At 38.4% G+C, this 27,299-nt stretch overlaps 1 long non-coding RNA gene across 3 annotated transcripts; it reads left to right on the forward strand.

Moving 5' to 3' along the window:
* Positions 1-71: 71 nt before the first annotated feature.
* On the forward strand, positions 72-27,299 carry LOC116590622. Of its 3 annotated transcripts, none has more exons than XR_004285679.1 (4): positions 72-400; positions 15,708-15,877; positions 24,575-24,609; positions 27,267-27,299. It is a non-coding gene; the product is annotated as an uncharacterized LOC116590622 (long non-coding RNA). The 3 variants fall into 3 exon arrangements; XR_004285680.1 differs by lacking the exon at positions 72-400 and adding an exon at positions 11,678-11,808; XR_004285678.1 differs by lacking the exon at positions 72-400 and adding an exon at positions 13,884-13,951.

Raw genomic sequence — 27,299 nt, forward strand, 5'->3', positions numbered from 1 at the left:
GCGCAGACGGCAAAACACCTACCGCTCCGCTGGGGGCGGGGGGGGGGCGTGGACCAGCGTGTGCGGGTTACGGGCGCGGGCGCCGGCGCGGGGGGCCGGGAGGGGGGCGCACGGGTGCGCAGGGCGGGCGCGGGCCAGCTCGACCCGGAACGCGCGCCGCCGGGGCCAAGGAGGGGACGGGCCGAGATGGTGGAGGAGAGAGCAGGAAAACGTGGGGGAGGTGCTGGCGAGAGAAAGAGAACTAGCGTGAGGAGGAGGAGGAGGAGGAGAAACCAAATATAATATTTGGCGTGGAAATGGGATTTGGGGTTTTATCCCTGGCATCTTCAAATCAGGAAAAGTGCAATTAATCAACATTTCCCCCCCGCCCCTCGACAAGTGAGGACTGCTTTCTCCCTGCGTAAGTGAAGAGAATTGAAGCAGGTAAGAGGCTAAGCTGACTTTGCAGAAGCCCCCAAAGAAGAGCACCCTTTGGAATTAACCACCCTTTAGGTAATTCAGTCTTGAACGGAAATCGCAAGTCAGGAGCTGGGTTGAGTGCTTCTCAGTCGGGCATTCAAAGCCCTCCAAATCTGGCCCCACTTTAGTTATCCAATCATAGCTGCCTCCATCCCCCTGCAAGAACTCCCAGCTCCAATCAGTGAAGTCTCCATGCCATTCTCAACGCGCAGCAGATTCATTCTTCCTTCGTGCCTTTGCTCATGCTGTTCCCCTCACCTCCCCACCCCACCCCCTTTCCAGGAATGCCCTCCCTCCCTCCTCTATACCGCTCTCAAGCCAACCCAGGCTCTAAGGCACAGCTCAAGTCGCGGCTTGTCAGGGTCCCTGGCAGCCAAGGCCCCTGCCTGCCTCTGAGAGAAAGGCGTGCAGTTCTCGCAACATGGAGGCTCAGGCTCCGGCCAGAAGCACCTTCCTTTGAAGCCCGTTGAACCCTTGGACGCACTCTCTGCGCCCTTCTGCCCATTCATACTTAGGAGACAGTTGGGGCCAGTAAGAATAAGAGTCTGCTAGGAACAAGCAAGTCCCCTTTAAGAGAAGAATTGGCTTTTCTAGGTGGGGCTGATCAGGGAGGCCTAAACTGCTAGGCCGTAGAAGACAACAGCCAAGGCCAGATCTGGCACCAGATGGAACAGCTGCTCAACTCACACTGACCTTTCTCTGGGCCTGTGGGTGTTTTGAGCTCTTCAGCTTTGACTTTTCTGACAGTTTCTATCAGGTTTCTACCTATCAGGTTCTCTGGCCACTTTCCTGCTGTGCTTGGACTTTGGGCCATGAGGCTCTGCCACCTTTTAGAGTCCTGGGTGGGGAATCTGATTGGCTTGGGCTTCCTGGCTTTGGAGTGCTCTGTGCACTGCCTTGCCCTAGAACTCTCTTGCTTTTGCACCAGGGTGCACTCAGGCCTGGCTCCCAGATTCACCCTGAATACTCACAGTTGCAGATGGCTGGGTGTGAAGAAATGGGAGGGAGGAAGGGCACCTGGGTACAAAACACAGCTCCTCCATGAGGATTTCAGGCATCCTGATACCCTTTGCACTACTGTTTAATGCAAATTACCTAAGGTTATTATTAGCCTAGCCACTTTGGGAAAATACAGGTTGTTTATGACTTCATTTTGCACATGTACCTTTGTGTCCTATCTAAAGAATATTTTTCTGTACCAGATTGATAGACATGGTGTGTACTAGACAGGAACTTTGAAGAAGAATAAAAATAGCTAATGTTCGTTGAGCACATTCAGCATGCCAGATCTAGCACTCTCTATACATTATCATAGTTATTCCTTCCCAAACTATATATACTGTAGGTGCTATTATTCACCCATTATGCAGATGAAACAGAAGCTTAGAGAGGTTAAATAACATTCTTAAATTTATCCAGTAATGAGGGAGCCAGGAGTTTGATCCTGGAAGTCTAATTCCGCAGTCTGCAACCCTTGCTGGAAATGAGGTAATACTGAAAAATCTTGAATGTATATGTGAACTCTATGTCCATGGGGAAGATGGAGGAAGAAAAAAAAAAGCATTCAGGAAAGTTGCCAAGTCCCCCAGATTCTCATTTTTTACTCAGTCAGGAGAGAACGATGGCTTCACCTTGCCACACCCTGGGACGGGGAGATCTTAGGAGTGGGAGATCTCATTCAAGAAAGATAATGTTTCTGAGACCTGCCAAACGTCCTAGGAAAAGGAAGCTGAGAAACAAGACTTTCTTTTAAAGTATGCTGCTGGGTGTCACACAGGCAGGCTTCCCCGAGTACAACTTTCGAGAGCTTTTTTATCTGTTCCGTGAAAGAGCCATGTTACCCCAGTTGCCACTAGAGGGGTCAGCAGAGCTGAAACCCTGAGCTGCCCTGCGGTGCTGTTGAGAGGGCATCGTTGAGCCTTTGGGGCCTTCAGGGACCAATAGGAAGTTGGAGGAGACATCTGGGACTCTTGGGTTCAACCAGCAGTGAAAGGGCTGGTGGAGAGTATCAGACTGAAGAGACCTGATTGTCAGAATGAGACATCTTTGCAGGGATCAGCCCCACTTGTCCCTCAACATCTGGGAGTAGAGTGTGTTTTATTGCTGTCTTCAGAGAGGACTATAAACAAAATAAGCTTAGGTTTAGAAACCTAAAAGAAACCTCATAAAATTACTCAAAGTCTTGAGTAGGGACTCACACCAAATCCAGGCACCCTGAGTAAAGGTAGCAGTTGTAGCCATGTGCTTCTGAAATTGTGTGCATTCCCCTGTGGTCATGAAACCCTGTGCTAAGGTCCCTGAAGCACCCAGAAACAATGTGGCTCATTTTCTTAGACCTTCAGTTTGACTCAGAAGTAATTGAAAACATTAGAGTAAGCACGGATTTTTAAGATAACACTAGATTTTGAGCTTCTGTTTCCCAACCCTGAGGAGTATAAGTCTATTCTCCCTGTGAAAGTGTACTCCAGTGGAAAATTTTGAGAAACATTGTTGTAGTAGGGTAGAAAGACTCTGGTCGTTGAGTCAAGAGACCTGGGAATTCAAACCTTCTGTGTCCGTCTCTATAAAAATGAAAATAGTGACCTACTTCACAGGGTTGTTATGAGGAACATGTAAATTGATATATAAACCATGGAAGTGCTGTACACAAAGAAAGAGAGACAATCCACAAGGTGGACTGTTAGCACCTCAAAGGTAGTGGCTGTGTTTTATTTATCCTGGTAGTCCTGGGATACAATACTTAACTCCTAGGTATTGAGTAAATATTTGTTGAATGCAGGAGGTACTTAGCCTTGATTTTCTTAACCCAATACATTATACCATCATGTTCTTCTATATCTGTAAACCTTGTCTCTTTTTGTAAACTTTTCATACTGTCCAGACTATAGCATATACATTTATCATATATTTGTCATGCCTGATACGTAATAGGATTGGCCCCCCAAATGTAAATACATACATACATACATTCATGTGTAAGAACCTGGTCCCAACTTGAAATAGTTTACATTCTTTGGAGCAGAGAGACATAATAACATATATTGATTGTGCAAGGTGATGAGTTCTACAATAGAATCATGTCTACTAATGTGACGGAGACATAGTGGAGGGAGGTATTGGACTTGTTTAGGGTAAAACAGCTGTTTAGAGAAGGCCTCCTGGCTAGCATTTGAATTGAGTCTCACTGGATGAAGAGAAGTTCAGTAGGAGAGCACTAAGGGAGGAGGATTTTAGCATAAGCACTGGTATGAAGCCATGACAGAGTACATGGGATGAGTGAATAATGCATAGCCCGGTGTTAGCTTGGTGCTCAGATCCTTGATGGAGTGTATAGGGGAGGGAAAGGAAGGAGAGGGGGACACAAGCCCATTTTACAAGACGTTACTCTGTGTGATTAGTTATGATTGTTCTGAAAAAAGATGAGGCCTAAAATGGGTTTCATCGATAGTAAATCATCGTTAAGTGCCTAAGGTATACATTTCATTTCCGCATATATGGTGGTTTACAAATATGGAAAAGATAACTTTGGACCCTATTCTGTTTTCCTTCTCTTAAAAATGAAAAGTATCTACTCATCCTCTTTTCCCTTTTCCCTCCTCTGCCTCTTCCATTGCAAACTTTTCCTCCTAGGAGTTGAAAGTAGAATATGTAATCACCCACATGTTATTATTTATGGGGATGAGGAAGGAAGGCTTTCCACCTCCGAAAACTTTGTATCAGAAAGTGATGGATCACCTATTTGGGCTAGGCTGCTGTCTTTCAAAATGCATACAGTCTTAGAGGAGCTGATGTATTCAGTTCCGGTGCTGTAATGTTACTGAGTTTTCAGTCTTACTAGGATTAGAGGAAGTGAGGGGGTGGGAGGGGAAAGAGGTCAAGAAAGAAAGCAAGATTATAGAAGAGGCAAGTTGGAGGGTTCAAAACCAAGTACACATTGGCAAATTTGGATAAGTTTTCTCCAGGCCATACTTACTAATGTATGATGTGAAAATTGGAATTCTCTTGTTGAGCACAAATTTTCCTTTATATCATTAAAACAATGGTTTGTTAAGGCAGAGTAGCTAACTATTCAAATACCAGGCAAGGCAGTAGGATGTTAACACTGTCATTACCTGGCTCTGTGACCCTATCTACACGAGCCATTCTTTCAGGTTATTTCTAAGGATTAATGGGATAAAAGCTCTCAAAGTGTACTTGCCTCTTCAAGTGAAAGGTACTATGAAAATGAATGCCAGGTACCGTTTGGATTTCACTTAGAAATTCTCCACTGTTGTTACCATATACATGTTTATGTTGTGAACCTGCAATTCTCTTTATATTAAAAAAGGTTCAAGTTAATATCATCTGGCTGAATGTTAAAGGAAGTGTTTGCTTTTACTTGGGGCTAGAAAGGTCCCAAGTAGAAATTTGAGATCTTGAAAATTCAGCCTACCAGCGGCTGTGAACAAAAGGGAGTAAAGAAAAAGCATATTTAACAAATCCTAAAAGTGACAATGAGAAGACACTAAAGCCAACCCTACAATGAGAAGGTCAACACCAGTGCTGTCTGGAATGGTGGAGCCTAATCAGTGATCCACAAACTCTCTCATTCCTCAATTCATTTAAGTACTTTTATTATTATTAAAACGGAACATCAGAAAGATTTAAAAGTAAATGGTAAATAAAATATTGTTTGAATCTTCAAGAAGTTCATCATTTAAGACTAGAACTCTCAGTGCACACATATTTTTTACGAGACCAGTGCTCTAACCCCTGAGCTATGGAGCCCATATTTTTTAAAGTGCAGTAAAAATACATGGGACCAAAAGTAAATAAATAAATAAATAAATAAATAAATAAATAAATAAGGGTGTGTAACAGGATAACTGATTGGACTATTAATTTGGTTTATGTTCTTATATTTTCCCCTTTCCTCCATTCCAAACAGGCTTCAGGAAAGTGTTGTGTTCCTCTGTGACAGGAACAATTCACATTGAAAATGAAGCCTCCTGGGCCACAAGACCTTAGAATGAAGTGTCAGTGTTATCCCCGGAATTGTGCCTACCAGTCTGCTTTCCAGGTTCCTTGCTCCTTGAGGAGATTTTGTTGGAGGGTTAAAGAAGTGGAGCATCTGGGAAGCAAGGGAAAGAAAGAGGGAGGGAGGGGTTATGGGTGGATGGAATTGTAGAGAAAGAAAAAATTTCCCCAAACTCCCAAAGATGTCAAAGATCAGGGCTCCAGTAATAGAAATACCAGTTTTGCTTTCTAGAACACCCCAAGAGATATCCAAACCTCAGATGGTTGCACAATGACCCTAGTGTGGCTGAATCCCCCTGCCACTTTTGTTTTATGAGCAGAGCTGTTACTTGGCTTCTAGGGGCCGTATATCCCTGAACAATGAGTATGTCAAAGTCTGTCTTCCCCCATATTTTACGCTTAACGTAAGTCTTTCAGGTTCTAGTGTACGCCTAAGGAGAAAAAGAGGATAGCCCACCAATAACTAAGATTGGGTTTCCTTCTACTCCAACGGAATTGAGGCTGGTTCAGTTATGTCTGAGGTGAATTTAATTTGATTGAATCAAAATAAAGAATTGTGATATTTCTTGCACACCCAGATTTATACTTGCAAATTTATACCCACTAGTGGTGGATACTAAATACAAAACAGTGTTAGGTAAGATCTGTAAGGTTAAGAATTGCAGTGACTAGCCCAGCTAATAACTACTGAGGGAGTTTAGAGAAAGAGAAGAGCAAAAGGAGCTAAAGTACAAGACAGTTTCATGGAAGGCTTGGATAGAGCTGGAGTGTAAAGAGAGGGACAAAGTTTATAAGGTGGGAGAAGGAGTGGAGACAAGTCAGAAGGGAAAAGCAGTGTGAAGAGAAATAGGAAAATGAACATGAATAGGGAAAGACAGGAGACTAACCTAATTGGAGATAACAGCTGGTAAACATTATATGGGGTACCAAATTCCAAGTCTGCTTCCATACTGGCAAGGCAGGGTTCTGTCAGGTTCTATCTCCTACAATCAGTAGGGGATACGTGTGTGTGTGTATACATCTGTATATATAGATGCACATACACATGTATGTATAATAACTTACTATAATATCTATTACAACTGCATATCTGTTATGACTGCTTATGAAAACATTTATTATAATTATTTTTTTTTTTTTTTTTTTTAAAGATTTTATTTATTTATTTGACAGAGAGAGAGATCACAAGCAGGCAGAGAGAGAGAGGAGGAAGCAGGCTCCCTGCTGAGCAGAGAGCCCGATGCGGGGCTCGATCCCAGGACTCCGAGATCATGACCTGAGCCGAAGGCAGCGGCTTAACCACTGAGCCACCCAGGCGCCCCTATTATAATTATTTTATTATAATATATAATTTAAAAGATTTGGCTTACCTAATAGTGGCGGTTAAGTGCAAAATTTGTAAGGTAGGCCAACAGGCCAGAAGCTCTTGGATAGGAACGGACACTGGAATCCATAGTTGGGATTTCTTTTTCCTCAGGACAACCTCAGTTTTGGTCGTAAGGCCTTCTACCCGTTTGGATGGAGCCCACCCAGATTATTAATGATAATCTTCTTTACTTAAAGTCAATTGATTGTAGATGTAAACCACATCCACAGAATACCTTCATAGCAACACTTAGATTAACTGACATGAGCCTAGCCAATCAGAGCATAAAACTAACCATCATACTCACTGTGGTCTTTATGTCATGTACTGTGTCCAGTTTTATTGAGGAAAAATTGAGATACATCACTGTGTCAGTTTAAGGTATACAGCATGGTTTGATTTGCACCTATTATGAAGTGATTACCACAGTCGGTGAGCTAATATCATTCTCTCATATAGATACAATAATAAGAAAAAAAGAAGAAAAGGAAAAAGGAAAAAAAATTTTCTGCTTATGATGAGAACTCAGAAAAAGGAAAAAAAATTTTCTGCTTATGATGAGAACTCATAGCATTTGCTCTCTTAACTTTCCTTATATAGCAGGATTAGATGTAGTCATCCTTTTGTACATTACATCGCTAGTACTTACTTATCTCATAACCGGAAGTTTATGCCTTTTGACCACCTTCCCCCAGTTTCCCCTCCCCCGCCCCCTGTCTCTGGTAACAAGTCTGATCTCTTTTTCTATGACTTGTTTTTTAGATTCCACCTGTAAGTGAAAAAAAAAAAAATAGAATATTTATTTTTCTCTTTCTGATTTCTTTTTCTTTTCTTTTTTTAAGATTTTATTTATTTGTCAGAGAGAGCAGAAGCATGGAGAGCTACAGGCAGAACATGCAAAACAGGCAGAGGGAAAAGCAGGCTCCCTGCTGAGCAAGGAGCCCTATGTGAAACTCAGTCCTAGGACCCCGGGATCATGATCTGAGCGGAAGGCAGATGCTTAACCAACTGAGCCACCCAGCCGTCCCTGACTTGTTTCAATTAGGATAATGCCTTCAAGGTCATCCATATGTTGCAAAACAAGGTCATTCCTTGTTTTCTTTTAATGATTGAATATTATATATTTCATTTTATATATCTTCCATGTATAATATAATATCATATATTCCTATTGAATATTTCATTTTATATATATTCCATGTATAACATAATATTATATATTCCAATTGAATATATACATTACATATATATTTATCACAACTTATTTATCCATTCTTCCAGTCATTGGACAATTAGGATGTTTCCATGTCTTGGCTATTATAAATAATGTTGCTATGGACATGGAGGTGCAAATAGCTTTCAAATTATTATTTTTATTTCCTTTGGGGGGTATATTCCCAGAAGTAGAATTCTGGATCATAGGGTAGTTACATGTTACAATTTTTGAGAGTCCTGTATACTGTTTTTAATTGTGGCTGTACCAATTCACAGTCCTACCAACAGTGCGCAAGAGTTCCCTTCTCTCCACATTCATGCCAGCATTTGTTATCACTTGTCTTTTTGGTGATGGCCATTCTAACAGGTATGAGGTGATATCTTATTGTGGTTTTTTTAAATTAACATATAATGTTTATTTGCTTCAGGGATACAGGTCTGTGATTCATCAGTCTTAGACAATTCACAGCACTCACCATAACACATACCCTCCCCAATGTCCGTCACCCAGCCACCCTATCCCTCCCCACACCCCAGCAACCCTCAGTTTGTTTCCTGAGATTAAGTGGTTTTAATTTACATTTCCCTAATGATTAGTGATGTTGAACATCTTTTTATATATCTGTTATTCTTTCACACATCTTTTGGGAGAAATGTCTGTTCCAGTCCTCTACCCATTTTTTAACTGATTTTGTTTGTTTGTTTGCTATTGAGTTGTGGGTGTTTTTTATATTTTGGATATTAAACTCTTATCAGATACAAAGTTAGCAAATATTTTTTCCTGTTCTGTAGGTTGTGATTTCACTTAATGATTTTTGCTTGTTTGTTTTTGTTTGTTTGGGTTTGTTTGTTTGTTTGTTTTTTAGATTTTATTTATTTATTTGACAGAGAAATCACAAGTAGGCAGAGAGGCAGGTGGGGTCGGGGGCAAGCTCTCCGCCGAGCAGAGAGCCCGTGCATGGTTTGATCCCAGGACCCTGAGATCATGACCTGAGCCAAAGGCAGAGGCTTAATCCACTGAGGCACCCAAGTGTCTCTGTTTGGGTTTTTTTGATGCCCAGAAGCCTTTTAGTTTGATGTACTATCACTTGCTTATTTTTTATCTTGTTGCTTGCGCTTTAAGTGTCATATCCAAAAATCATTACAAAGGTCCATTGTCAAGGATTTATTTCTGTGTTTTTCTTTATTTCTGTGTTTTCTTCCAGGAGTTCCATGGTTTCTGGTCTTAACATTTAAGTCTTTAATACATTTTGAGTTAATTTTTTTGAGTGGTTTAAGATACGGGCCCAGTTTCATTCTTTTACGTGTGTATATCTAATTATCCCGATAGCATTTATTGCGAAGACTGTCTTCTCCATTAAGTATTCTTGGCTCTCTTGTCAACTATTAGTTGACTAAAATGCTTGTGTTTATTACTGGGTTCTTGATTCTGTTCCATTGATCTATATATCTGTTTTTATGCTGGCATCATACAGTTTTGTATCAGACTTTTGCGATTATACCTTTATAAAATAGCTTGAAGTCAGAGAGTGTGATGTCAGGGATGACTGGGTGGCTCAGTTGGTTAAGCGTCTACCTTTGGCTCAAGTCATGATCCCAGAGTCCTGGGATCGAGTCCCACATTGGGCTCCCTGCTTAGTAGGGAGCTTGCTGTTCCCTCTGCTTATGTTCTCTCTCTCTAATGAATGAATAAATAAATAAATGTGATGTTTCCTGTTTTGTTCTTCTTTCTCACGATTTATTAGACATTTAGAGTCTTCTGTGATTCCATACAAGTTTTAGAAGTATTTTTCCCACTTCTGTCAAAAATGCCATTGGAATTTTAATAGGGATTGCATTCAACCCATAGATGGTTTTTGGTAATAATGATATTTACCAGTATTACTTATTCTAGTCTTTGAACATGGGATACCTTTCCATTTAGTGTCTTCTTTGATTGCTTTCATCAATGCTTTGTAGTTTTTGAGTAGAGATCTTTTACCTCCTTAGTTAAATTTATTTCTAAGTATTTTATTATTTTTGATGCTATTGTAAATGGGAATGTTACTGATTTTTGTTTTGTTTTTAAAGATTTATTTATTAATTTGAGAGAGAGAGGGAGAGGGAGCAGGATAGAGGGAGAGAAAGAATCTCAAGCAGACTCCCTGCTGAGCACAGAGCACAATGCACTGCTCATCTCAAGACTCTGAGATCATGACCTGAGCCAAAATCAAGAGTCAGACACTCAACAGACTGAGACACCCAGGTGCCTCATTACTGATTTTTGACTGTTAATCTTGTGTCCTGTAACTTTACTGAAATCATTGTTTAGATCTAACAGTTTTTAGGTTGAGTCTTTAGGATTTTATCTGTAAGAATCATGTCATCTGCAAATAGAGATAATTTTACTTCTTCCTTTCCAGTTCTGGTACCTTTTATTTCTATTTCATGCCTCATAGCTCTATCTAGGACATCTAGTACTATGGTGAATATGAATGGAGAGAGTGGGCACCCTGATTGTTCCTGATTTTAGAGGAAAATTTTTCATTTCACCACTGCGTATGGTGTTAGCTCTGGGCCTGTCATATATATGACCTTCATTATGTTGAGATATGTTTGTCCTGTGCCTCAATTTTTATCATGAACTAATGTTGAATTTGTCAGATGCTTTTTTGGTATCTATTGACATGATCATATGATTCATCCCATTAATACGATGTCTCTCATTGGTTGATTGGTATATGTTGAACCGTCTTTGCCTCTCAGTGATAAATCTCTTTTGATCATGGTGAATGGTCCTTTTACTGTGTTGCTGAATTCAGTTTGCTAGTATTTTATTGAGAATTTTTGTGTCTATATTCATAGGAGATTTTAGCCTATAGTTTTCTAGTAGTGTCCTCTTCTGCTTTGGGTATCAGAATAATGCTAGCCTTGTAAAATGAGTTTGGGAGTATTCCCTCCCTTTTGACTTTTTGGAAGAGTTTGAGAAGGATTGGTGTTAATTCTTTAAATATTTGGTAAAGTTCACCAGTGAAGCCATCTGGTCCTAGGCTTTTCCTCATTGGAAAGTTTTTGACTACTGATTCAATCTCCTTACTCAAATGTTCTGTATACATTTTCTATTTCTTCCTGATTCAGTCTGAGTAAGTTAAGAATGTTTCCATATCTTCTAGGTTATCTGGTTTGTTGGCATATAGTAGTATGTAATAGCCTCTTAGGAGTCTTTGAATTCCTATGATGTCAGTTGTAATGTTTCCTTTTTCATTTATAATTTTGTTGATTTGGGTCCTTTCTCTTTTTACCTTAGTTAGTTTATCTGAGGTTTTGTCGGTTTTGTTTATCTTTTCAAAGAACCAAGTCTTAGTTTGCTTTAATCTTTTGTATTATTTTTCTTTTCTCCATTTTATTTATTTCTGCTCAAATATTAACTAGTTCCTTTCTTCTGCTAACCTTGGGCTCAGTTTGTTCTTCTTTTTCTAGTTCCTTGAGGCATAGAGTTAGGTTGGTATCTTTCTTGCTTGTTAATATAGACATTTATTGCTATGAACTTCTCTTATAGAACTGCTTTTGCTGCATCCCACAGGTTCTGCTGTGTTGTGTTTCCATTTTTGCTTGTTTCAAGAAAATTTTTATTTTTACTTATTTATTTTTAAAGATTTTATTTTTAAGTGATACCTGTACCCAAGGTGAAGCTGGAACTCACAATCCAAAATCAAGAGTCCTATGCTCTACCACTGAGCCAGCCAGGTGCCCTGCACTCTTTGATTTTTTAGGTGGGTTCATAGAAATTTTTTAATTTTCCCTTTAATTTCTTTTTTGATTCATTGCTTCTTCATAAGAGTGATGTTTAATTTCCATATATTTATGAATTTTCCAGCTTTTCTTTTGTGATTGACTTCTAATTCTATGCTATTGTAGTCAGAGAAGATACTTGGAGGGTTTTAACCTTGTTGAATTTGCTAAAATTTGTTTTGTGACCTAATATATGGTCCATTCTAGAATATGTTGCTGTGTGCTTGAGAAGCATGCATATTCTGCTGTTGTTGTACAGAATGTTCTGTATATATTTAGGTAATTTGGTCCATATTATTGTACAAATCTGCTATTTTCTTATTTATTCTTTGTCTGGATGACCTATCCATTGTTGAGAGTAGGGTGTTAAAGGCCCCAACTATTATTGTAATACCATTTTACTTCCCTTTTTTTTTTTTTTAAGATTTTATTTATCTATTTGACAGAGAGAGAGAGATCACAAGTAGGCAGAGAGGCAGACAGAGTGGGGGGTGGGGGGGTGGGGGAGCAGGCTCCCTGCTGAGCAGAGAGCCTGATGCGGGGCTGGATCCCATGACCCTGAGATCATGGCCTGAGCCAAAGGCAGAGGCTTTAACCCACTGAGCCACCCAGGTACCCCTTCCTTTTTTTTTTTTTAGCTTTGTTATTTTTTGCTTTATGTATTTAAGTCCTCCAATGTTAGGCACATAAATATTTATAACTGTCATAACTTCTGGATGTATTGACCTTCTTTGTCTTACTATTTTAGTTTAAGCTCTATTTTGTCTGATACAAGCATAGCTCCCCCTGCTTTTTTTATTACCATTTGCTTGAAAAGTCTTCTTCTATCCCATCTTTCTGTCTATGTATGTCTGTAAGGCTGTGGTGAGTCTCATAGGCCAAATAATTTTGGATCTTGTTTTCTTAATCCATCAGTCATTCTCTGTATTTTAATTGTAGAATTAATTCATTTATGTTTAAAGTAATTGTTGGTAGGTAAGGACTTACTATTGCCATTTTGATGTTTTCTGGTTGTTTTGTAGATGTATTGTTCTTTGTTTCCTATCCTGCTGTCTTTTTTATTTGTTTTGATGTTTTTTGGTATTAGTATGCTTTGACTTCTTTATTTTTTTTTATAAAAACCAATGCAAGACCATAGTCTTGCATTAAATATCTTAAACTTATAACATTATATCTTAAGCAAATAACAACTTTGATTGAATTTGTAAACTTTATACTTTTACTTCTGCTCTCCCTCATATTTTCAGTTATTGCTGTTACAGTTTATATGTTTTTTAGATTGTATAGCTAAGAACAGATTATTATAGCTATGGTTATATTTACTAAAATATAATACTTTTAATCAATAGAATTATAAGTGAATTATATACCATTATTACTATATTGCAGAATCTAAGTATGATTTACCATTATTAGTGAGATTTACACTAACTTTTTATGTTTTTATAATGTTAGTGTGTGTTCATTTGCCCCCACTCAAAGAACTCCCATTTAACACTTCTTGTAAGGCAAGTCTGGTGACCATGAACTCCCTCAATTTTCATTTGTTTGAGAAAGTCTTTATCCTTCCTCTGTTTCTGAAGGTCAGCTTTGCCAGGTATAGAATCCTGGTTGACACGGGTGTTTTTTTCAATATTTTGAATATGTTATCCTGGTGTCTCCTGGCCTGGAAAATTTCTGTTGAAAAATCCACTCAAAGACTTATGGAACCCTCTTCTTTTTTTTTTTTTTTTTAAGATTTTATTTATTTATTTGACAGACAGAGATCACAAGTAGGCAGAGAGACAGGCAAAGAGAGGCGGAGGAAGCAGGCTCCCCTCTGAGTAGGGAGCCAGATGCGGGGTTTGATCGCAGGACCCTGAGATCACGACCTGAGCTGAAGGAAGAGGCTTAACCCACTGAGTCACCCAGGCACCCCTCAGTTATTGTATTTTTTAACTCTAGGATTTCTCTTTATTTTTTTGATGATGGTTGCTGTTTCCTTGTCAAACTTCTTATTTTGTTCATGCATTGTTTTCCTAATTTCATTTAATTGTCTCTGTTTTCTCATAGGTCACTAAACTTCCCTTAGAGAATTATTCTGAATTTTTTGTGTGCCAGTTCATGGATCTCCATTTCTTTAGGGTCAGTTATTGGAGCTTTATTAGTTTCCTTTGTTGGTGTCATATTTATCTGACTTTTCATAATCCTTGATTCCTTATGTTGGCATCTGTGCATTTGCGTAATCTGACTCCTCTTCCAGACTTTACAGGTTTGCTTTGGCAGAGATAGTTCTTCACCAATCAGTTCAGTTTGGGTGTCTGGGTGTGTCTGCTGGTATTATCCTTTGGCAGGTGGGGTCTGCTATTATGGTCTATTCAAGGGCAAGGCAACTATTTGAAGTCTGAGGACAGGAATGAGGGGGTGCATCACTGGATGAGAACTGTTGGATAGGACTACTGGCTTGACTCCCTAACCAAGTAAGTCTATAGGATGAGCTCTGCGTTTGCCTGGACTTTCTAATCAGGCTTACTAAATGGTCAGGACTGGGTGCTATATTCAGTAATGGATGGGACTATAAATGACCTTTCTTGCCTTGTCAGGACAGCAGGATAGAACCCAGGGCTTGTACAGCACATTGTTTGGGGACCCAAATCAGTGTTCACTGAATTCACCGGTTGGGTGAGGCCACTGCTTTTGCTCAACATTTAGGGAAGCCGTGGGTTGTGCTATCTGTTCTAGTGCTACTATGTATAGGGTTGTTCAATGGGCTATGCAGCATTCCATGTGCTCTGTTTGGGTTCCCTGTTCAGACAGGCCAAAGGTTATAGTCAGTGATGAGCAGGGCTATGAATTTGATTCCCTGCCTGGGCATAGCAGGAGAAGCAGCTCTAATGCCAGTAAAGGTCTTTGTTGTCTTAACTTAAGCCAACCCGCACCCCAAGTTCCCTGACTGAGCAGGGCCATTGTTTGTTATGTAAACTATCAGCTCTGCTCACCTGCCTCTCAGCACAAGTGCTATTGGGCCACACAGCTTCCAGGTGTTTTTGCCAGCCCTTCTGGTCAGAAGACGCCAAAAGACACTCAGCAGAGCAGGTGATACTGTGATTCAGATCCTTGCTTGGGCTAGAGGGGGAGAGACTGCTCAATTTCCCAAAGTCTCTCCAGTTGGGAGGGGCTGGGAGCTCCCCTCAGCGTTGGCTGTGAATTGATCCCCCTATCTGTTCACAGCACCAGAATTCTCCATGCTGGGTATTGGGTTGCTCTGTGGATGATCAGTTGTGCTTACGTGCCCCTTAGTTTGAGTGCTGCTGGGCCACACGGTTCCAGTTGTTGCCAACCCCTCTGGTTAGATGGGGCTGGAAGGCATTCTCTATAGTGGGTGGAGTTGTGATTCACCGACTTGTTTGGGTGTGGGCAAATTGGGCTTAGCATTGAAAAAACTTCTTTTGAGGATCAGAATCAGGCAGATCTGCACCCTTCTGAGTTTCCTGGCAGAGTGTTCCTTCTACTTGCTTCTGTGGATGAGCAGAGTCACTGATTGAGATTACTTCTGGTCACTGGTCTGCCAAGGTTTCTGTGCTGGTTGTCGCCGGCCGTTCTCCCCTTCTCTATCACACATTCCCAGTGTTTATCCTCCGCAGATTGTCCTCTAGTCTCCATGAGGTGAGATCAGAGTAGGGGCTCCTGAAAAGTTACCCACAGTACTGGGGGCAGTGGTTGTTCCCTCTGAGTTCTCCTTTCCCACTGGAGGAACCAGAGGCTCAGGGGAGACCTCTCTGCAAGGTGCTGCACTGGCCTGAGGGAGGGGCATGCGGTCAGTGTTCTGTTACCCTTCTAATGCAGTCTGTCTTGGTCTCTGAGGTACAGTGGAGTGCTTCAATCTTACCCTTTGTTCTAGGATTCTGTCAATGGTGTCCAGTTCTTGTTATTCTTGGAGGGAGAGCAAAAGTCAGGCACAACCTATGTCATCATCTTCGTGACATCACTTCCCACCTCATGTATTTGAGGGAAGAAAGAAGTCTTTTGATAATCTTCTTAAGCACCTCAGAAAAGACCATTTCCTCTCAGGTAGGTCAACTTGTCTCCTTTCCTTGGATGTACTTATTTTCTGTGTTATTTCTTGTAAATGCTTATTCCCAGAAACTTTCTATTTTCTTCCCCCCTTACTGTTACCTGAAGTTAGCCAAGGGACTATTATGGTTGATGTCAGTATGTTTTTTGCTTTTCCTTTTATAGTGGCTCACATGTATCTGTAGCATCATTCTCCTCAGTCAGCCGAGCTTTAGGTTGTCTACTATATCCTTGGCTACCTTCTATGTCTGCCTTATAAATGGCTCTATTGTTGTAGACCAACATCTTTGTCACTTGTAACCGTGGGCCCCTGGTTGAAATAGGGCTCAGCTCCAACATGAAGGCAACCAATCCCCTGGCTAGACAGTGACCTATGAGTTAACCAACTATGAGAGCTTTGCCTAAGGAAGAGGTTAGTAATTATTAACAAACTGGTTCCTTTCTTGGAGAATACTAATATGATAGAGGGTAGGCAGTGGCAATAAAAGCAGTAGCTAAAAGACACACGTGAGAAGGCAGACCTCAAAAACCATTAGACCATAGCAACAAGCAGAGGCAATAAGTAAGCTGAAATTGTGAGTAGACAGGCTGAAAAGGCTTCCAGAAGATGTGATAGTTGCTTAATAATAGTAGGAGCAGTAGGCCTAGGGGTTGAGGGGAACAGAGTAGATTTCCTCATCGAGCTCCAGGGTAAGAAGGCACAAATGAGGAACAACAGATTATTGTCCTGGCCTTGGGGAAATCCAGAATAACCACCCAGAAACCTAGGAACAGACATACAAGTGACCTCATAGAAACTTAAAGAGAGCTAGGGAACTAAAAGTTCTTTTAGGTTCCAAAATAGTTCTAGCAACTGATTTATCTTCTCAGACCCCCAGGAAAAGGTCCCCATTGCTCTCTTACTTTGGTGTGAATCCCTCTTTCTCCAAAAGTGTTTTACACTTACAGTATGGTCCTGATCATCTGAAGGGCTCAATCATATGTCAAAAATTGTATCCTCTTGGAAATCTTGCCTTATCCATTCCTCAGCCCACCCCCAACCTGTTGAGTTGGCTCTTTTCTCTGTGGTCCTATAGAAACTTGCATAGCCTTACGTCAGAGATATGATCACGTTTTAAGTTAATTGTAGGTTTACTTGTGTCTGCCCTCCTCAACCCTGGCTCTCAGTACTAGGAACTGTATGAGGGCAGGATGTATGTTTTCATTCTTCCCTCTATCTTCAACATATAGGGACAACATAGTCCCTACCATAAAGTAGCCAAGCAGTATATGTTTATTGAATTCAGTTATTGAATTGGAGAGAGTTCCTTTTATTTAGGCCAATGAGAGAAAAAAGGCAGAATGGGCCAATAACAAAATTTACTGGCTGGGTGCCTGGGTGGCTCCGTTGGTTAAATCACTGCCTTCAGTTCAGGTCATGATCCCCGAGTTCGGAAATTGAGTCCTGCATCGGGCTCCCAGCTCTGCGGGGAGTCTGCTTCTCCCTCTGACCTTCTCCCCCTCTCATGCTCTCTCTCACTCTCTCTCTCTAATTAATTAATTAATTTTAAAAAAAAAAAAAAAACCTTACTGGCTTATCCAAAATAGTGCAGGAACTGAGAACTTAATTAACCTATACTGAAAATTTATGTCTCCATGACTCTACAAAAATTTCCAAACTGGCCAGTTTTGTCTGTTCAGTCTGACTTCTGGACCTTCCATTCTTCAGTGTTTTTGTTTGTTTGTTTTGTTGTATGTATGTGTGTGTGTTGTTTTGTTTTGTTAGAAAGGAAGAGAGAGAGGGGTGGGGAAGGAGAGAAAGGGAGAGAATATTTTTTTTAATTTAATTTAATTTTTTCAGTGTTCTAAGATTCGTTGTTATGCACCACACCCAGTGCTCCATGCAATACGTGCATGGTGCAATACCCACCATCAGGCTCACCCAATTCCCCACTTCTCTTACTTCCAAAACCCTGTTTGTTTCTCAGAGTCCACAGTCTCTCGTGGTTCATCTCCCCCTCCAATTTCCCCCAACTTACTTCTCCTCTCCTTCTCCCCATGTCCTCCTTGTTATTCCTTATGCTCCACAAGTAAGTGAAACCATATGATAATTGACTCTCTGTGCTTGACTTATTTCACTCAGCATAATCTCCTCCAGTTCCGTCCATGTTGATAAAAAAGTTGGGTATTCATCCTTTCTGATGGAGACATAATACTCCATTGTATATATGGACCATATCTTCTTTATCCATTCGTCTATTGAAAGACATCTTGGCTCTTTCTACAGTTTGGCAACTGTGGCCATTGCTGCTATGAACTTTGGGGTACAGATGGCCCTTCTGCTCACTATATCTGTATCTTTGGGGTAAATACCCAGTAGCGCAATTGCAGAATCATAGGGTAGCTCTATTTTTACTTTCTTGAGGAATCTCCACACTGTTTTCCAAAGTGGCTGCACCAACTTGCATTCCCACCAACAGTGTAAGAGGGCTTATCTTTTTTCACAACCTCTCTAACAGTTGTTGTTTACTGTCTTATTAACTTAAGCCATTCTAACTGGTGTAAGGCGGTATCTCAATGTGGTTTTGATTTGGATCTCCCTGATGGCTAATAATGATGAACATTTTTTCATGTGTCTGTTAGCCATTTGTATGTCTTCTTTGGAGAAGTCTGTTCATGTCTTCTGCCCATTTTTTGATGGAATTATCTGTTTTTTGAGTGTTGAGTTTGAGGAGTTCCTTATAGATCTTGGCTATCAGCCCTTTGTCTATAGTGTCATTTGCAAATATCTTCTCCCATTCCATGGGTTTCCTTTGTTTTGTTGACTGTTTCCTTTGCTGTTCAGAAGCTTTTGATATTGTTGAAATCCCAGAAGTTCACTTTCGCTTTTTTTTCCTTTGCCTTTGGAGACATATCTTGAAAGAAGTTGCTGTGGCTGATGTGGAAGAGGTTACTGCCTATGTTCTCCTCCAGGATTTTGATAGATTACTGCCTCACATTGAGGTCTTTTATCCATTTCGAGTTTATCTTTGTGTATGGTGTGAGAGAATGGTCAAGTTTCATTCTTCTATACATAGCTGTCCAATTTTCCCAGCACCATTTATTGAAGAGACTGTCTTTTTTCCACTGTATATTTTTTCCTGCTTTGTCGAAGATTATTTGACCATAGAGTTGTGGGTCCATATTTGGACTCTCTCTTTTCTACTTGTTTATGTGTCTGTTTTTGTGCCAGTACCATGCTGTCTTGGTGATCACAGCTTTGTAGTCAAGCTTGAAATGAGGCAACATGATGCCCCGGTTTTGTTTTTCTTTTTCAACATTTCCTTAGCAATTTGGGGTACAGAGAGAGAAAATCTTAAGCAGACTCCATGCCCACATGGACCCTGACACAGGGCTCAATCTCACAACCCTGAGATCGTATCTTGAGCCAAAATCAAGAGTCGGACGCTTAACTGACTGAGCCACCCAGGCGCCCTCAGTTCTCCAGTTTTAAACTTTGGCCATCTCTGTACCTTTCAAGAAGAGTTATGTTCTTCTTTCAGCTTTTGTTTCTCATTTGCATTCAGAGCCATGCTCTTGGGTGAGCCAGGCTTGAGGCTTCTTCTCTGGAAGATCCTCTGGGTTTTAGAGCTTAGAATCTAGGATCCACGTCCCAGACCTAATGCTTGCCATTTTTGTAGTCACAGGTAAGTGAGTAAGCCTCAGTTTCCTAACTGGTAAAAGTGGGGATAAGGACAATTCCCTTGTGCAGTTATGCTTGAGGGTGGGTTTGATGGGAAGTATTTGTGAAAATACGTAGCATAAGGCACACAGTGAGCATACAGTAAGAGCCAAATAATATGAATTTCCTTTTTTTCCCTCTTCCTGGGGAGGTTAAAGAGGATAAAGACAGACAAGGGGTGATGGGAGAGTGCAAGGACCCCAACAGTGATAGGAGCCCTGAAAACCAAATGTAACCTGGTGACCATGTACCACCACTTTAAAATCCGAGGAAGTACAGGTTGTGGTTACCAAAAGCTATCCTGCCCCTGAGGCCCGCTGCTTCAGGAGATAACTTGATCAGAGCATGAAAAAATATTCACACCCCTCCAGGCTGAAATTGGGGCACAGCAAATAGTGAGACAGGCACCATTCATTGCAAGGAAAAAATTTTTACCCACAACTAACAAAAAAAATTAGGGAGGTTCATCAAATTCTATCTCCGAAAGCTCAGGGAGTATACAGAGGTATCTGATAGCAAACTCTGGCAACTAACAACTCTGGGACTGGAAAAGGAGAAAGAATAGAAGCTGTTAATAATCAGCTGGGAAAACTCAGAGTAGTCATAGGAATTTCAAACATACTCATCCCTTTTAAGGTCCCTAAAGAAAGCCAAATGAAACCAGCTTCTCTTATTTTCAGGGATTTCAAAAACCAGAAAGGAGGGGGGAGTGCAGGGTCAGAGTCTATGCTTTCTAGCTACTCTAGGAAGAGTTCCCTTAAATCAGCATTAAAACTGTTATAGTTAATTTGTGATGTATTTGGAACAAGCTACTCAGCAGTCAAGGGATTGCATATGGCAGGATAGGGGTAAAGTTCCAAAACAGGATGAGCTTGATAGCCAAATTTTTCTGACTACAAATGTCACTGATTACTGCTGCTGCTTAATATGTTAAGATTGTTATTAGCTGGAAAAACAATGTCTAAATGACTACAGCGCTTCTGCAACCACTGCCGCTCTTCCTCATGAAAGAACACTCTTTAAATAAGTAGATTCCCCAACCTATTTTTAAAGAGAAGTGACTTTGGACTAAATAGCCCTTTCCACTACAGTTGGTGAAAGTCATTTTATCATTTTTAATACCCTCAAATATATCATTGGAGTAAGGCTTCAGTTTCCTTTCTGCATCAAAGATGCTCTTTCTGAATATTTTTTAAAATCTTTTGATATAAAAATGATTCGATCTTAAGTTACTGCTCAGAAATAAATTGTATTTAATGGTGTTTTGAAAGAGTTAATTAAAGAATCCCATATATGAAGATTAAATCAAGATGTGAGATTGAGGGAAACCTAATCTTTACCGAATCTTATGAAAAGACAGAAAAGATTGAGAGATGGGAGGGGGGAAGGGAGAGGGAAATAATTGGTAGCAGGATGGGGGGCAAAAAGTGTCATCAGTGTATCAGAAATTTTTAGGAGATGGTGGTATCAGAACTTGGATGAATAAACTAGAGCAAGTGAACCTCGAATACTCAGAAGCTTAAGACAGCTAAGGAGATGGAAGCAATTTCAGGGAAGGTCCCAGCTCAGAGAGAGCAGATTCAGTGAATAAGGGGTGCTAAGGTAGTGACCAGAAGGATTGAGACCCTGCATGTGGAGCAGTTAGACTGCTGATCGCCTTCCATTTTCTTGCTTATATTGGTCCACATATTAAAGCAGTGAGGCTGTGGGGTCATGGGAGCCAAAGAATAGCATAGGAGAATGGATCTCAGGAGGGAGAGAGAGACTGCTCACTCTGAAATATTCTGCTCAGCAGTATGTCGTTCCCTTTTCCTATAACCACCAAAGTCAATCCACATTAAGCAGAAATAAAGGGCTAATAGGGATTCTTATTAACAAAGTACAAGAGTAATCTGCATTTGTAGAGGCACAAAACTCAGTAAATTCTGAAATAATACCTGAGGAAAGAGAGCTAATAAATAAAATAAAAAGATAAGTATAAATTTATTTTATAAATGTTATCTTAGAATTTTAAGAAAAATAAAATTATTATAAGTAAAATAGATAGTTACAAATATTACAAATATATGTTATCCTCAGAGAGACTGAGTGTATTATTACATCCACAAATATGAAACAAACCACAAACCACACTTAGAGTTTAAAAAACAAGATTTTTGAAATAAAAAGCCTTAGCAGTTATGTATCACAGAATCTCCTTGAAAGTAGATTATAGGGGCACCTGGGTGGCTCAGTGGGTTAAAGCCTCTGCCTTCTGCTCAGGTCATGATCCCAGGGTCCTGAGATTGAGCCCCACATCGGGCTCTCTGCTCCATGGGGGACCTGCTTCCTCCTCCCTCTCCGCCTGCCTCTCTGCCTACTTATGATCTCTGTCAAAGAAATAAATAAAATATTTTTTTAAAAAAGTAGACTATAGGATGAACTTTAACAAAATAAATAAGGGATCTAAGAAAGATGAATATGTTCAAGAAACAGTGAAGAGAAAAATTATTTAACTTGTAGTTATCTGAATATGGTGTATGTTTAGAAATCAGTAACATAAAATTAAAATCTAGATTAGATGTTCGCAAACTTTTCTGTAAAATACAAGAGAGTAAATATTCTCTGCTTGTGGTTCATTAAGTCTCTGTTACAACTACTCAACTCTACTGCTGTAGACTGAAAGCAGCCACAGATAATATGTAATTGAATGGTCATGATTGTGGTCCAATAAAACTTTATTTATAAAACAGGCAGCAAGACTGATTTGGCCTACAGACCAAACCCTATTCTAGGTGACAGCAATAGAAAGACATCAGAGACAAGGCATGATGAAGTGAGAAGAGGGAAGTTCTAAAAGCATGACAAAAAATACATTCACACATACAGCCAGATGGCAGGAAAAAAGTCAAGCCATCAGTAATCATTTGACAGTGGATACAATACATTACAAATGGAATCAATTTCTTCAATAAAGACAGAGAATCTTAAGTTTGGTAAAGCAAGAGCACATCTAGCTCTAAGCTATTTAGAAGAACTGCATCTAAAAAGAAGGTTATAAATAAAAGCACATGCAGAGATATATCCTGCAAGCATTAAAAATAGATTAAGTGTGATAACAATGTCAGACAAAAAAAATTAATGCAAAGTGAATTTAACAAGTTAAAGAACATACATGTTGATAAAAGAAACAATTCCATAAGAAGCTTTATTAATAATGAACTTTAACAATCCTATCAATATAAAATCAAAAGTTATGCTTGAAATTATAAAATAAAACCTGGTAGAAATACAAGTAGTATTTATGAACACAAATACAGAAATCCTAAGTATTAGCAAAGTGAACCCAGAAATGTGTTTTTTAAATGAATACATTTATATAGAAATGTAGAAAAATCATAACTAAGTAGGATTTATCCAAGGTAGTCAAAGCTGATTCAAAATTCAGAATATATTAATACAAATCATTATACTCAAAGAAAAATATGATATAATTATCTTAAGAGAAGCCAAAAAGCGTTCAATACAATTTGACATCTATTTTTTTTATTAGGAAGGAAATGATTTTAGCAAACCAGATGTAGGAAAAACTTCTCAATTTTAATGAAAGATATCTGTATACACAAAGCATCATGTCTAATCATAAAAGATCAGAAGTTTTACACTAAAGTTTTTCAATACTGTTTTGAGAGTCCTAGCCAGTACTATGTGATAAGAAAAAGAACAGTTAAAAGTGACAAAGCAGGAGACAATATTTTCGACCTGTTTTTGAATACATTTTATGATATGTAATAAGCACCAAAGAATCAATAAAGAAAATATAAACAACCTAATAGAAACATGTATGAAAGATATAAATAATCACTTCAGTGGGAAGAAATAGAAATAATGAATAGAAATATAATTTTTAATTGAAATATAGTTGACACACAATGTTACATTAGATTCAGGTGTACAACATAGTGACTGAATATCTCTGTACTTGTGCTATGCTCACTGCAAGTGTAAACACCATCTGTCACAGTACAATGTTATTACCATACCATTGATTATATTCCCTATTGCTATACCTTTCATCCCCATGCCTTATTCATTTCATAACTAAAGACCTGCATCTCTCCCTCCCCTTCACTCATTTTGTCCATCCCCTTTCCCCCTCCCTTCTGGCAACAGCAGTTTTTTCTCTGTATCTATGGTTCTGTTTTTGCTTTTTTTTGTTTTTTAGGTTTGACATGCAAGTAAGATCATCTGGTTATAGTCTTTGTCTGACTTAAGATGTGTAATTTAAAGTAACAGTGAATTGCTTTTTTTTTTCTTTTATATCCTTAGAACTGGCAGAATTTTAAAAGATTGATAATAATTTTTAAAAATGATAATATTTATATATACCTGAAACTAATATTATAATGTATATTAACTAACTAGAATTTAAATAAAAACTTTTAAAAGGTTGATAATATTTAATGTTTAAAAGATGTGGGGAATCAGGTATATTTTTATGTATACTTGGTCAGAATATAATTTGTAAGGCTTTCTGGAAAGCAGTTTGGTAAATTCTACCAATATTTTTTTTTTATTATACAATTTTATTATACAATTTTCTTTTACTCAGCAATTTTGTTTTTACAGTTTTAGCCAAAGTAAGTCAATTGTTCATAGTGTACCATGAAATACTTACTTGTGTGCACAAAGAAAACTTAAGAATGTTTGATGCAGCATAGCTTTGAAGAGTGAAAAATAGGAATAATCTAAATTTCCACTAATTGGAAAACTACTGAATTTATTATGTTACCTTGATACTACGAACATTGTGTACCTTTAAAAAAAATTTAAGCTGATCTGCATTAGACTTAGAAAGAGCTTAAGATGTATTTTTAGGGTAAAATTAAAATTATAGAATTATTGTCACGCATTAATGTATATTTTTTAAATGTTGCCATATATTGGCATGTATTTATGCATATAAATGCATAGAAATTGATTTGGAAGTAAGCTCACTTGACTATTTTCTTTAGGGAAGACAGCAAGAATGGGAGATCAAGACATGAAGGTAGGATTAATATTTTACTCTTATGTCTTTCAATGTTGTTTGAATCTTTCAGTGAAAATATATTCATGAAATTTCTATGATTTAAAAAAATTATTTTTGAGTTTTGACATACTGAAATTAAAGTGCACAAATTTTAAGTATATGGCCCAATGAATTTTTATATATGTATTACTCATGTAACCACTATCCCCAGAGTGCTCCATTGTGCCCCTCCATTGTGCCGACAACCATAGATTATTTTGTCTGTCTGAAATTCATAGAAATAGAATTTTGTGCCTGGGGTTTTTTGTTTGTTTGTTTAGTATTATCTGTTATACTTATCCATGTTATCAGTTCTTTTTAACTGCTTGTAGTATTCTATTCTGCCACAATTTATTCACTCTACCTTAATAGGCATTTGAGTTATTTCTAGTCTTGGGCTATTAGGAGGAGAAATGTTATGATAATCTTGTACATGCCTTTCGTGGGACATGTTCATGCATTTTCTCTCATATACCATGCATTTTCTCGGTTGGAACTGCTGGGTGATAAGAGAGGCTTTAATAGACCCTAGTGATTCATAGTGATTGTAACAATTTATATTCTCATTGGTAATATATGAAAGTTCCAGGCCTAGTTGCTCCATATCCTGGCCACCACTTCATATTGTCAGTCTTTTTAATTGTAGCCATGTAGTCTTTTTAATTGTAGTTCACATCAGCCATGTGAACTGATATTTTATTATGGCTTTATTTTTATTTGCATTTCCCTGATGACTGATCATAAAGTACATCTTTTCAGATTCTCATGTCCATGCTTAGTAGTCTCTGCGAAGTATCTTTTTAGGTTTATTACTCACTTTGAGCTATCTTCATTGAGTTATTTATCTTTTTCTTATCTATTTGTAGGTATTTAGATATTGTGGCTATGAGTGATTTGTTGGATACATATGCTGTATATATGATATGGTATATATGCATACACAGATAGATATGCCTATATATCATGAATATCCTGTTTTAGGCTGTGTCTTGCTGTTTGACTCAATGCTGTCTTTTCAGAAATAGAATTTAAGAACTTTATCAACCTTTTGTGGTTCATATTTTTGGGGGGAGTCTTATTTAGGAAATCACTGCCTACCCCAAGGTCATAAAATTCTTCTGTGTTATGTTCTAGAACAGGGGCAGCAAATGATGGCCCATGTGGTCTGCCCACAGGTTTTTGTAAATATATTTTTTATTGGAACACAGCCATTTCCATTCATTTATGTATTGTCTAAGGATTCTTTTGTGCTAGAACAAAAGAGTTGTAGAGTTGCAACAGAGACTCTGTCACCCATAGTCACCAAAAATATTGACTATTTGGCCATTTACAGAAAAAAATTACCAACTCCTGTTCTAAAAAATTTCTGATTTCCTTATATATTAGGTCTATAATCCAGTTGAAATTAATTTTTGCAAGTGATGTAAAATAGTGTTAAGGTCTGTTTGTTCCATATGAATCATGCAGCTTCACTTATTGAAAAAAAAATCTTACTACCATAAACTTGGAGTTGCGCCTTTGTTGTACCTCAGCTTACTATTATATATATTGCCCTATTTCTGGACTCTCTTTTGTTCCACTGATCTGTTTTATCTGTCATTGCTGCAATATCAGCAATGACAATATTTAAGACAGAATATCTTAAATATTGTCACTTTATGCCAAATCTAGATATCTGATAATGTAAATCCTCCAACAATTTCTTCAAGCTGATTCTTTGGCTATTATAGGCTGTTTGCATTTATGTATAAATTTTAGTATTCTCCTTAAAAATTTCCAAAGAAAAACCTGCTGAAATCTTGATTGATCCTGCACCGAATCAGTAAATTAATTTGAGGAGAATTAACATCTTTACAATATTGAGTCTCCAAATCCTTGAACATGGTATAGCTACCCATTTATTTAGGTCATCTTTAATTTTTCCTGGCAGTTTTACAGTTTTGCAGTTTTCAGTTTTGTGATCATGCATCCTTCATTGGATTCATTCTTGGATATTTGAGGTTTTTCAAAACTATTGTTAATGATACTGTTTCTAAAGTTTAATTTAATAATTATCTTTTCTAATACATACAAATATAATAGATATTTATATATTGACAGCTTAATTCATTTATTAACTCTAATAGTATATATGTTCTTTTGAGTTTCGCTATTATTTACAATAATATCACCTGGAATGACAGTTTTACAGGCTCCTTTCCAGTATTTATACCATTTAATTCTTTTTTCTTGTTTTGTTGTACTAACTGGTATCGATTAGTGAAGTAATAAAATGAATAGTAGAATAAAAACAGAAGTACTTGAGCTGTTCCTGAACTCAAGGAGAAAGCACACAACATTTCACCACTAAATATGTTAACAGTAGTCTTTTTATATATAAATGTAATCACGTTAAAGAAGTTTTCTTCTATTCCTAGCTTGCTGAGAGTTTCTATCATGAAATAGTGGTTAATTTAATTAGATGCCTTTTTCCATCTGTTAAGGTAATTATATGACTTTCGCTTTTATTACCTTAATGAGGTGAATTATATTGACTAACTTTCAAAATTCAAACCTTTTTTTATTCCTAGAATAAACCAATTTGGTTATGACCTATTATCTTTTTTTTTTTAAGATTTTATTTATTTATTTGACAGATGAAGATCACAAGTAGGCAGAGAGAGAGGAGG

Source organism: Mustela erminea, chromosome 5 (genome assembly GCF_009829155.1).
Source record: "Mustela erminea isolate mMusErm1 chromosome 5, mMusErm1.Pri, whole genome shotgun sequence".
Lineage (NCBI taxonomy): Eukaryota > Metazoa > Chordata > Mammalia > Carnivora > Mustelidae > Mustela > Mustela erminea.